Source organism: Drosophila nasuta, unplaced genomic scaffold (assembly GCF_023558535.2).
Source record: "Drosophila nasuta strain 15112-1781.00 unplaced genomic scaffold, ASM2355853v1 ctg29_pilon, whole genome shotgun sequence".
Taxonomy (NCBI): Eukaryota; Metazoa; Arthropoda; class Insecta; order Diptera; family Drosophilidae; genus Drosophila; species Drosophila nasuta.
The window spans coordinates 130,649-144,336 of record NW_026869495.1 but is presented as its reverse complement, the minus strand read 5'-3'; the positions used below and the strand labels follow the sequence as shown (position 1 = coordinate 144,336).

The window sequence follows — 13,688 nt, the reverse complement described above, 5'->3', positions numbered from 1 at the left end:
ATTTTAAAATCACTTGGATTTAATATTCAGTAAAATTACTACCTTCATTTCAAAAGAATGAAATTTTTTGTGCAAGATAAACCTCACAATGATGAGAGTATCACGAAAAAGAATATCACACTTATTACCCATATCAGCAGAACTTCAAAACAAATGATGAAGTTCGTATCACAATCTAGAACCAAGATTTGTATGTGTTGCCGTCTGAAAGTTTCCTCCACTTTGAAGGCACACTTAGTAAAATTACTAACCAAAATACGGGCACAACTTCAACAAATGATGTTGCCGGCTTGCTTAAAAATAATTGCATGGCCTATTTTTGGATGAAATAAGATATGAATTGAATGGTTGCGAACTGGATAGAACACGGTTTACTGGAATCACATCTACTCTGAAAAACTTTCTTTCCATTGGTCGACAGGAGTCTCTATGTTATCGTAATGCCGGGTGGAGTGGAGGAGAGGGTATATCTTGCGGAGGACATTTCAGCTTTTCAATACCACTAAAAATGTTAATGGGATTCGCTGAAGATCATAAAAAGTTATATTAAATTGTAAACATGAACTCATTCTCTTACTAGCTAAAAATATGAATGATATGTTTGAAAAACAGTCGGAGGTGTTGAATATAAAATTGCTATACAGAGCATTAGTTGGAAAGTACCCACATTGTTCCAAGCGATACTACTAAAATTAAAATGTACAATGTTGTCAAAAGTGGAGCTACACTTCCACTTTCATTCCGCAACTGGGATTGTTATATAAATCCCTCGTTGGTACAGGGGACTCATCATGTATGGAACGTTAAGCTAGCTGCAAATAGAGAACGTCCACGGTTTGCAGTCATTGAGTTTACATTAAATGGTAATCTAATTACAAACAATTTGAGAAATGCAAAAGTGTATTTAAATTCTGAAGTCTATCCATATGAAGATTTAAATGTAAAATTCAATGAAAATCGGTTTGCTGCCTTGTATGATATGTACATGAAATTCCAAGAGAGTTACTACAACCGGGAGCCTTCTCCACTTTTATCACCACTAGACTTCAAGTCAAAGGCTGCTATTGTTGTTGTTGATCTTTCATATCAAAACGAGTCGGTCAAATCAGGGCCAATTGATGTTAAAATTTCAACTGAACTAAGAGTACCAAGTGAGTTGAATACAAAGGTATATTGCCTTCTCATTCACGATCGTCTAGTTGAATATACCCCACTGACCGACAATTCGATTTGATCGACAATTTTTATTTGATCGCAACCAAATGTTCAGGAATCATAACTACTATAGTAATTATTGTATATATCAAAATTCGTAACTCTAGCTTTAAAATTACGCTTGTTATTCGATTTTTTGATTTGCGGGGGCGGAAGTGGGCGTGGCAAAAATTTGAAACAAACATAACAAATGCTGTCGAAAAAATTATAGCTCTATCTCTTATAGTCTCTGAGATCCAGTGTTTCATACGGACGGACGGACAGACACACAGACACACAGACGTACAGACGGACATGGCTATATCGTCTCGGCTGTTGACGCTGATCAAGAATATATATACTTTATAGGGTCGGAGATGCCTCCTTCAACCTGTTACATACATTTCCTGCCGGCACAAAGTTATAATACCCTTCTACCCTATGGGTAGCGGGTATAAAATGATATTGATTGAAAACAAAACCCAACTCCACAACTCATATTTTGATACAACAACTTATAACTGGAATAAATAATTTTATGAAAATGTTTAAGGATAAAATTTTTCCTGAACATCATTGAAATATTTTAATAATAGAATATGTGATGGACCATTGGTTTCTAATGTTCATGGACAACATTTCGCATCCTGCTGTTGGGCTCATAACGATGTGGAGAATGGAGTCGATACATGTGCCTGTCATTTCTATACTGTTCGCTCACAAAAATCAAAAAATTATAAAAATGTATGTTAATTTAGAGAATCGATTTTAAACAATGTATTTGGAAATAAAATAATGTTACATACAGAACATGAAAAGAAGAATAGTATATCTTTAAGGAAATGGAATTTTATCTTCCAGTGTCTTGGAAATGGTGTTGTACTCTCGTCTGAATTACATCACGTTCCCATCCTTTTTAACGTTCATCACGTCTTCCTTCCTCCGCTCCGATTTCGAATACATTCGAATTGACGAGACAAGTGGGCGTCACACCTTCTCTCGTTTTACAGGTAGCGTTGAGATTTCGAATACATTCGAAATGACGAGACAAGTGGGCGTCACGCCTTCGTTCGTTTTACAGGTAGCGTGGCGCCTACGATCGTTTTACAGGTAGCGATGCGTCACGTGCAAGGCGCCTTCGATCGTTTTTCAGGTAGCGTTGGGCTTCCGAGCATATTTCATCACGTTTCGTAACGTTGATTCGTGTTAGACGTTCACGTATTCGATCGTCTTGGATGTGGCGTTGCTGTACAGTCGGAAATGATGTACATAGTTCGCACCAAAAGTGGCTGTGATAAACGCCACTATAATCAGCTTAAATCAAGATCCTTAAATGATAACGTCGATGACAAATCAACCGACTTCTGGTTTCTACCTGACATCCCTACTAAAAGTCCAGAATCTCAATACCAAGATGAACCGCTCATCATCCGCTCAGAAACGTGCCCTGATACGCCAGCAACTGTAACCCAACAGACTAAGGAAGTTCAACCAGCACGACGTCCATCGGGAATATCAGTCTGCAAGAGCACACGAGTTCGCCAAGGAGTTAACAGATTCCAGCCAAAGATTTTAGAAAATCAAAACCAACAATCGCTCTAATTTAGGGAGGAGATGTGAAATACTGAAATAAAAAACTTTGAAATCTCTCCTCACTAACACTAATAACTTTATATCATCTGGCAACTCTGTAATCACCAACCACTTATACATATTTAATAAAGTCAGTTCTTAAGCACACATCATGCAATGCTCATGCTAAAGCATACTCAACAGATTCTGGGTCACAAAATAATTTTGTGACTGAGGAACTAACTCAGCGACTGCATTTGTGTAGTGAAGAATCGTGCCTCAACTTGCTTGGCGTTTGTGAATTCAATTCCGATATTAAAAACAGATACACACTATGGTGAATTTGCGAGTTGGCTGCAATGACTACACGATCGATTTATGAATCCTCAGTAGTTGGAGGATATCAAGCCGCAGAAAATTGATCTTATCGGTGCTGAAACATTCTTTGACTTACTATTCGTTGGTCAAATCAAGCAAGGTCAGAGTTTCCAGTTCTTCAAAAGACAAGCCTTGCGTGGATTGACTCGGGGCGGTACACTTCTGGTGAAGAATCTCATCAGAAGATGCCTGCTAATCTGAGCTATCAGGATTTGACCTCGATTGACAAGACCTGATGAAATTTAGGACTGTTAGACTGTCTCACTCCAAAGTTCTTACCGCTGAACAACCAATTTATGAAGCTCATTTCACAAATAATGTAAAAACATTGCCGTTTAAATTAGATTTTCACCAGCTTGGGTGCTCAATTGAAGTTTCTAAACGGCGGTTTTGTCGCTTGAAAAACGCTTAACTCGAGATCTCGAGTTGAAGCAAATGTACTTGGAGTTCATGGAATAATATGTAGAGATGGGCCACATGTCCGAAGTGAGTCACATCCTTCAAAGTGCTCCACATTATGTCATTCCGCAACAATTCGTATTACGGTCCCAAAGCACTTCAATGAAATTCTTATGGTGGGATCAACTATTCAAGAAGAGCTGTTTTCGACTTTGCTTCGTTTCCGAAAGCGATTCATTTATAAATTGTGTCTGATTTGTCCACTTATACATTTTAACGGCTTTCCAAAGGTTTGTTAATCGACGAGGATGCCCGAACCGAGTCCATTGCGACAACACGACGAACTTCGTGAGAGAAAGTCGCCATCTGGAGGAGCTAAGGAGGCGAGTTGAGGAGTGCGCAGTTCGCGACTTCGCATCAAAAGCGGATGCGAATTTGCGTTCATAACGCCAAGGGCTCCTTACTTCGGAGGACTATGGGAGGCAGGTGTAAAGTCTGTAAAGCACCTACTCCAACAGACGGTGGGCAACGCTCTGCTCACGGCCGAAGTTGCAGACCGTGGTCGCGGCAGTTGAGGTGGTGCTCAACTCCCGCCCACTGGGAGCCGTCAGCCATGACCCGAACGACGGCGAGGCATTAACCCCAGGGCACCTACTGGTTAGTGGCTCACTGGTGGCACCGGCAGTGCGCGGACCCCGGACCAGGAGGGTCTGAGCTGCTTAAGGCGATGGCGAGCTGTCTCGTCGCTCAAGCGAGCGTTCTGGCAGCGATGGTTCCGTGAGTATGTGCTGGGCCTGTTGGTGGGACCAGTCGCAGCGAAATCTGCAAGTCGGAGAACTCGTCGTCGTCGATGCAGTGGATGGTGGGACGAGTCGTGGCGATGTACCCAGGATAAGACGGAGCTGTGCCCGTCGCAGACATGCGAATTATCACTGGAGGAGTTTTCAAGTGGCCAATACACAAACTGGCGCCTCTCTCCTCTTGTGGGACCGGAAATCGATTTAGAAACGTCAGCGCTTATCGAACTTGAATATATGGATCTAAAATTGAAAGTTGAATACATGCACATATATGTACAAGACTCATTAGTATTATTGTTTTCCATTATGATTTATTAACTTTGGTAAAAGCGTAGCGAGCCGCCACTGTCTCTTATTCTGTCTTCTTCTTTACTGATGCTTCGAGAACAATCGCGCCACGCTCAGCCCGCATAGCTGTCCCGCTCGGACCTCGCCTTCACCAATCAACCATCCTTTTTCTTTTCCTTCATATTTTTATACCCACTAACCATAGGGTAGAAGGGTATTATAACTTTGTGCCGGTAGGAAATGTATGTAACAGGTAGAAGGAGGCAGCGTCAACAGCCGAGACGATATAGCCATGTCCGTCTGTCCGTATGAACACCTTCAAATCAATAATAACAAGAGTAATATTAAAGCTAGATTATGGTATATACAATAATAACAATGGTGTTTGTGATTCCTGAAAATTTGGTTGCGATCAGATAAAAATTGTATAAGTTATTAATAAATAGTTTTGTATGGACAAAAACGCCTTCTGTGTATGTATTGTATGTATGCGTATACGTATATACTTGTTGGTCTCTATATTTGTATCTGTATGCATAGAGGCACTGCGATGGCTCTATTGGTAGAGTGCAAGCATGTGCGTGTTGTAGTAAGAAAGTTACAGTCGAGTGTACTCGACTGTGAGATACCCACTACACATTTTGAATAAAACCAATATATTTTACGGTATTGTTCTCAAAATATACCAAATATATTGCAAAAATACTAAAATATACCAAATGGTATATTCGGTATATCAATATAGTACCAAATTAAAATATACCATAGACGGCAGATTGTCGGCCAAAGCAAGACCCTAGTAAGTAGGGACAAAAAGTCCATACAAAAGTATTTTTAATAACTTCGATAATAATTATCTGATCGCAACCAAATTTTCAGGAATCATAACTACTATAGTTATTATTCGCAACTCTAGCTTTAAAATTACGCTTGTTATTCGAGTTTGTTGATTTGCGGGGGCGGAAGTGGGCGTGGAAAAATTTGAAACAAACTTGATCTGCGTGCAAACATAACAAATGCTGTCGAAAAAATTATAACTCTATGTTACCTCTTATAGTCTCTGAGATCCAGTGTTTCAAACGGACAAACGGACAAACGGACATGGCTAGATCGTCTTGGCTGTTGACACTGATCAAGAATATATACTTTATAGGGTAGGAGATGTCTCCTTCTACCTGTTACATACATTTCCTGTCGGCACAAAGTTATAATACCCTTCTACCCTATGGGTAACGAGTACAAAATTGTGGATCTTATTAAAGAAAAACGCCTGCTATCTATGTATTGTATGTATGCGTATACGTATATATGTACATGCTCGCCTACTATATATTAGTAGCTGTATGCATAGAGAGTTCATAAGCAATGCGATAGCAACCAGCCGGTCTTTGGTACTCGACTTCAAATTCCGATCAAGAATACATGCATATTTTTTCATTTAAAATTTTGAGATTATTACCGCAATATCAAAACCCTGAAAGTCTTCTTCTCGACTGCAGCCAGATCCTCACTAGGACCTATTAACTCTGACAAAAGTGTGACATACGCAAGCGCTTTAAAATCAGGACCGGCTATCCCTGCCCCAAAAGTTCATTTCTGCAATCCGCATACCAAGAACCGAACATGGCTCAGCAACATCAATCGCCGGAGCAGCCAAAAACAACTTCGAAGCTATGATATGCAGCTTACAACAAAGCCTTACAGAATTTTTGTCATTTATGCGCACAACTATGCAAGATTTAATGCGAAACCAAAATCTATTGATTCAAATGCTGGTTTCACAACAATCCAAATAATGACTCCCTACGGAAACGCCGTTAGCGTTCCACGGCATAAACTTGAGTTAGCTCAATTCCTACTCGACAATCAAATCGACGTAATGCTGCTTTCAGAAACACACCTTACAAATAAATACAATTTTCATCTACGAGGATATACTTTCTACGGAACAAATCATCCAGACGGTAAAGCACTTGGTGGGACTGGAATTCTAATAGAAGCCGTATTAAGCACTACTATCATAACAAATTTTCTAAAACTACCTAGAGGCCACATCTATAAATATAAAACTAAATACTGGCAACCAACTTACACTAGCCGCCGTATACTGCCCCCGCGCTTCACTATAGCTGAAGATGAGTTTATGCAGTTTTTCAACTCACTAGGAGACCACTTCATAGCAGCAGGAGACTACAATGCCAAGCACACACACTGGGGATCTCGTCTCGTGACTCCAAAAGGAAAGCAGCTCCTGGCACACCAACATACTGGCCGGCAGACCCAAAGAAACTGCCCGAGGTGGCAATTCCACAGATCGCCATCTGCTAGGCAACGTTTAAGACATGCCTCACGTGAACTTACTAAAGCTCTTCAGTAAGAAGAAGCATATGTCCAACGCCACTACATAGAGCAATTGTGTACTTCTAGTAAGAAAAACTCACTTTGGAGAGCTCACACTACTCTGAGCTCACCGAAAGAAACCGTGATGCCTATTAGAAATCCCACAGGAGGGTGGGCGCGTAGCGATGCAGACAGAGCCAGCACGTTTGCCAGCCACCTTAAAAATGTATTCCAACCAAATCCTTCCACGAGTGCGTTTACTCTGCCCACTTTACCAAACGAGCCTCAGCTTCAACGTGAGCCAATCGAATTTCGCCCAAATGAAATCGTTAGCATCATCAAAATCATCTGAATCCGAAAAAATCCCCGGGCTGCGACATCATAACTCCCAATTGCGCCGTTCACTATCACCCAGCTTTTCAATGCCATCGCAAAACTTGGCTACTATCCAGTGAGATGGAAAAAGTCAATTATAATAATGATAGCAAAGCCGGGAAAAGACCACACAATCCCGACGTCGTATAGACCTATAAGCCTACTTTCATGCTTATCTAAACTCTTTGAAAAATGCATTTTGATTCGGATAAACACATACCTAAGACTCCAGGAAGGAATCCCGTCACATCAATTTGGGTTTCGTGAAAAGCACGGAACAATTGAGCAGGTCAACCGGATAACATCAGAAATTCGGAACGCGTTCGAAAAACGAGAGTACTGTACTGCCATATTTTTAGATGTCTCTCAAGCATTTGATAGAGTCTGGCTAGAAGGTCTAATGTACAAGATCAAGACAATGCTCCCCAGCAACACCCATAAGCTTTTAGAGTCTTACCTTTACGACAGAAAATTTGTTGTGAGATGCAACACTGCTATATCTGATGACTTCACTGTTGGAGCTGGAGTTCCTCAAGGTAGTGTGCTAGCGCCAACACTATACGTCCTCTACACAGCAGACATCCCGACAAGCACACGAATAACAACATCTACGTTTGCTGATGATACAGATATTCTTAGCCGCTCAAAATGTCCGAGGCAAGCAACAGCGCAGCTAGCTCTTCATATAAAAGATGTTGAAAAATGGCTATCAGATTGGCGAATTAGAGTGAACGATCCAAAATGCAAGCACGTTACATTCACCCTGAACAGACAAAACTGTCCGCCGCTAATGTTAAACAACACTCTACACCCGCAAGCAAAAGAAGTGACATATCTAGGAGTACACCTAAAGCTAAAAGCCAGCAGCCTTCATTGGCTTATCAACGCTCGGTCTCCCCTTAGCCTTGAATATAAAGTCCTGCTGTATAACTCGGTACTAAAACCTACATGGATGTACGGCTCCCAGTTATGGGGAATGCCAGCAATAGTAATATTGACAAAGTCCAGCGAGCTCAGTCGAAGATCTTGAGAACCATCACCGGGGCACCGTGGTACGTTCGCAACGAAAACATACAACGCGACTTAAACATCCTACCAGTCAAAGAAGTGATCGCAGAACAGAAGGAAAAGTACTTTACCAAGCTACTGTTGCACCTAACCACCTGGCGAGAGGTCTAACAAGGTTGAGCAACCAATCACGTCTTCGTCGTAATGACTTACCTACCCAGCGACCGACTTGAGGGACCAGAATGCAGTTTTTAACACACTGTTAGCTAAATTTTAATGTTAAGATTCGTAAACTTATTGTTAGTCTCAAAATCTAGAAGAAGATTCAATAAATAAACGCAAAGTCCTCAAAAAAACCAAAATAGCTAGCGGGTATCTCACAGTCGAACACACTCGACTGGTGTTGTTTTGATGATGTGTTGGTTTTCTGGGTGAACTTCAATATGAGAATTAGAACATACATTACATACCATGTACTTATAAAATTGTGGATATTAGAAAAATAAAGAAGCTACGTTAAGTGCGTTTGTAGGGGCAGTCGAGTAGATAAGTAAGAACACTTTCACTCTTTACATTTTTGACTTTTTACTTTAAAAATCACGATTTTATTTAAGGCTTTTAGAAAGAACACTTGTTCGCGCAGAGAATAGTAGAGAGCATATGTTATGTAGAATAATCACTAAAAGTGGGCAGGGTGACTAGATCAGTGTGACTGCTACTAACTTTGTCATTATCGATATCAATCGATCGCGACCACACTGTCAGCTGTTTTGAGGAGTCACACCTGCCATCATCTGGTATCAACATCTTCCCCTCTTGCAATGAGTTGCAAATGGTTTTATTGTCCACATGGACCGGACAGAGTCCAACCCAATGTGTAATTCTGGGCCATTGGCAAACCGTTATCCATATCACCATATCAACTTGCAGCGGCACCTTTGACGGAAATCGGGTATCCGTGAGCGGATGATCGCTGTGCATACGCCCTCCGTACCAACGCGGGTGACGGAAAGCCGATAGGCTGTTGCCAAGGATGCGCTGGTACGGCTGGTTGCAGTCCATGGGCCGATCAGAGCTCGCATCTCGAAGGTTTTACACCCGGTGTCGATCAGGATGTTGGCCGTCGGGAGGATGCTCACAGCTTTATCGTGAAGCACGGATGTGAGCGAAGTTGGAAAGATGGGAACTTGGCCGTGCTGGAGTTCAAGACCGAGTTGCTTCCGGTTGGTCGTCGCGTCGTCACTGACGACTGGGCATTCACGTATCACATCACGCCATGCAGACCAATCCACACAATGAATCCCTTGGGGTAATCGCATTCGCGGAACAACAACTGGAAGTGATGCGTAAAGATGGCCACAATTGCAAAATTTGAAGGTGGTCAGGTACTTCTTCCACCAAATGAACTTCTGGTACTTGGGTCCCATGGCAGCAATCATGTAATAGAAGTACATCACAATGTATACGGACGAGTTGGGCAGGGCAAAGAGAGTGCTGTGGCCGCCTGGTGCAAACTTGAGGCCCATGCCCAGAAGGGCATGCAACATGGAATGAAACAAGAACAAATGATTTTTTACTGTAGCCTCTTTACATTGTCAATGACACATGGAACAGGACAGTATAGGACAGCACAGGACGACGAATAGAGAAACGAAGTAGGAGGTTATTCGTCCGTCAGTTCTTCCATCCTTCTCTTTGGCGACTGGTCTTTGGACCTTTGTGTCGGTGCCTATCTGGTTTGAATGAATGATGAGGCAGATAAAAATCAGGAGTGGTGACCACCGCCTGCGGCGAGATGGGGTCATGTGACCCATTCCAATGCAAACGGGCTTCCGGAATGGAAGAGTCACCTGATATCTGACCACTGCAAGTAATCCCCACGGAATACTTCAGTGTCGACTGGAGGGAGCCGGCAGCCACTGGAGTATACAGGAGGAGCGGATGCTTCACTCCTGACGGACCCGGAAACTTGGGTAATTTGCCCCTTCACACGGGCGAGACACCGCTCATACACTGCATAGCAGTGGTCATATTTTGCCTCCATGGCCTCGATGCCTTCGTTGTCGCCGTTTCGATGCGTACGTGGCATAAGCGGCCTCGACATTGTCCCAGAGAACTTGCAGCCGGTCACGACGGATCTTGTACGTGTGTACATTGTCGTCTTCGGCAGCAGGCCCTCTGATCCGACTCTCAAAGTGAACCAGTCTGTCAAAGACGATGACGAAGTTGCTGAGAGCCATCGCACGGGTTTTGCTAAGTTTTGCCTGGACGGATTGTGTGGTTGCCTGACTACGCGCAGCAGTTGGACGACGGAGTCGTTGCCGACGAAGGAGCAGTTGAGCGGCAGGAGTGGTCTTTTCCTTAACGGATTTGGACCCTGAAGGAGCGGGCGAAACGAACGAAAGGCGACGAGCTGTGGTCGGAAGCTTTAGTGAATGCTTAGAGTCTTCCTCACTCTTTTGGCTTTCGGACATACTATGCTTCGGCAGTCAATTTAGAGTCTTTTCCTCGGCAAACAGGCATGCTCCGGTTTTCACTTTCGGTTTTCGTTTTCGTTTTGGGACCAAAACCGAGATTTTCGTTTTAGGTGCTCCGGTTTTCACATGTTTTTGGTCATCGTTTTGCTATCGGAACGTTTCATTTTTACTGCTAAAACAGCTGACTTGTGTTTTGGTTAAAGTAAACAACGCGAAAAAATGTCTTTTGTATGTCCAATTTCCTGAGTAGATAGAACTCACATAAGGATATTTTTATCCTGCATTGTTTATTTATGCTTCCCTGTATAAAATAGATTTGCTTTTTGTCTCTTTTACAAAGAAAGATTTGAAACTTTCTTTCAAAAATCAGTTGAACGGCAATCAGCTGTTTCCCACAAAAAATGGGGATGCCACCTTTTTAATAGATTTCATTCCGGTTAATCCAACAATTTTTTTATAAAATTGTAACACATAAGTAATTAAATTAAATAAATTATTTTTTAAAAAGTATTTTACCCAACTTCAAGAAATTTATCGTCATCCGTTTGATTATACAAGTATTTTTAACTTGCTTTTCATTATATCAAAAGTATGGCAGCTTAGGCGATAACTCATGGTGTCGGACTTATCGGTCGCTCACCAAAACGAAAATTGTTGTTGCCGACGGCAAAATTTGATATCCAAACTTGAGGTGGGGTCAGAAATTAGTCGTTTTAAAAATAATTACAAGCCTAATTGACCGACCAAAACAGACGGAAATATCGCTGTTGGAAAAATGTTAAATATGTAGTAGGACGTGTGCGTACACACATATATATTAACTTGACGCTTTCTCGGCAATCTTTATTGATTCTCTCATTATATGTCACATTCTATGTTATACAAGTTATTAAGCTCGTCACTCCAGTGATGCCAAGTCGATGTCCTTTAGAAATCCTTGGACCTGGGAGGTGGATTATGGTGGAGGAAACTGTTCCACTTTAATCATAGGCCTTGTGGCTCAATGAAGTTTTTCAAATAAAGAATCAATTGTATGACGGCAAGTGCCGGAGCATTTATTCAACAGTCAAGGCTGCTAGGTAGAACAAAACTGAATTCTTATGAAATAAACATTTTAAAGCTAAACCTAAGAATCCCCAGTGGAAAAGTACTGGCATGCAGCTCCTCCTACAAATCCGTCGTTGCTTGCTCAGCATAACGTGGCACAAACAATCATTGCGACACATGAAACCTTATGCGCGCGGGTCGCTACATAACTTGCTGGCCCGCGCATGCGAGGGCAGTTCGTGTAATCTTTGAGAGAGTTGCTTGTTAACTACTCCCCTCAAGTTCGTGGCCGGCCTCGGTGACGTCAAGTTGGGCAATGGCTCTTTTAGCTTCAAAGAGGCACGTCTTCTATGGCTGTATTGGTAACCGATGATTAGCGCGCAGAAGACAATGCTGACCCCAACTCCGATCAAGAACCATATTTTTGGCGATCCTGCTGCCTCGACTTCATCCTTGAGTTGGCGTATGAAGTTTATATTTTGCTCGCTCATTCGATGTATTGATGAGAGACTCAGGATTTGATCGTGCCCGGTGATGTTGAGGAGTGGGGAAGCGGCGATACTCGGACTTTTACCCACGACTGCGTTGTGGTTCAAGTACCTGTGTTGTTGATCACCGCTACATGCTCGAACGTGATGAGGTGCGTTCCCTCCAGCATTACCGTGGGCCCCTCGTCTGCAGTGACTTGGGCGTGTTGCTCATTGATGACAATGGTTCCTTCGTCAATCAGTGCGACTGGCAGCAGGTGGCTTGGTTGCGTGCGGCAATTGGCTAGGCCTCCAGCATGTATCTCTCGGGCGCAGCTCTCACGTGTTGATTTTTGCAGAAGGTGGCGTAGCTAGTGCGCACGCAATCGCTAACTGCGAATATTCCGTCGTCGCAATCCGCAATTATGTCGTCTCGGATTTGTAGGACTGTATGATTGTGCGATACCGGAAGAATTACTGTTCTTTTACAAATTTGCTTAATTCTAGGATATTCGATTAACATATGGATTTCGTCTTCTGATTGAAATATTTTAATTTTAGAAACCTCCATTAAATAAACTACGGGTCTTCTGTGAGTTGATTATCAAATATTGACTTCAAATCGTTTGTGTCAAAAATTGTAGGATTTATAATGTCTGATTTGGCAAGAGTGATTGTTAGAATTAAATTCTGGATTTCTGTGATTAACATCCTATTCCGAGTCATAAGCGTTTCAAATAAACTTGGGGTGTCTAGGAGGTCACCCTTTTTTGCTTGTATTATTTTATTTATTGCGTCTGTGAGTTTATTGATCTGTTTCTGAGTTTCTGTATTAACGAGTACCTGTCTATTGTTTGAGTCTACTAATTGATTTTCTGTCATTCTTATTTTATCTATGTCTGCAGCGTCCGGAGTTCCCGCAACAATTTTTAGTGCTGTGCCAAGAAAATCTAAGCTTCTGGCCATTCTATGGTGAACTGTTAGAGCGGACAAAAGTGCTTCTATGTGTTCTACATCTATGTCTAACAGTTTTCGCATATGCGAGTGGGGAAAAACTCGGACATTCTTTTAGTATCCTCAACTATCTTATAGAAATTGCTTAAGCTACTTGAGTGTCTTACATAACTAAGTTGTTCCCATGCCAGAATACTACCATCGACGATAGGGATATAGTTCGCATTGGAAAAGTCGGTAATCCGAGCTTGCGTCGCTGTTAGCAAGGTCGACAGGGTAAGAACTATCATGGCGGACCTGTAAGATACATTCTTATTAGATTTACTGGTTTTACTTGCCGATAACTACCTAAGGTTGTCTTTATGGACCACCCTCCTCTAATAAGCACC

At 42.1% G+C, this 13,688-nt stretch overlaps 1 pseudogene; it reads right to left on the bottom strand.

The window, feature by feature from the left end:
* Nucleotides 1-9,618: 9,618 nt before the first annotated feature.
* LOC132797885 (elongation of very long chain fatty acids protein AAEL008004-like) lies at nucleotides 9,619-9,901 on the bottom strand (annotated as a pseudogene).
* Nucleotides 9,902-13,688: the final 3,787 nt, after the last annotated feature.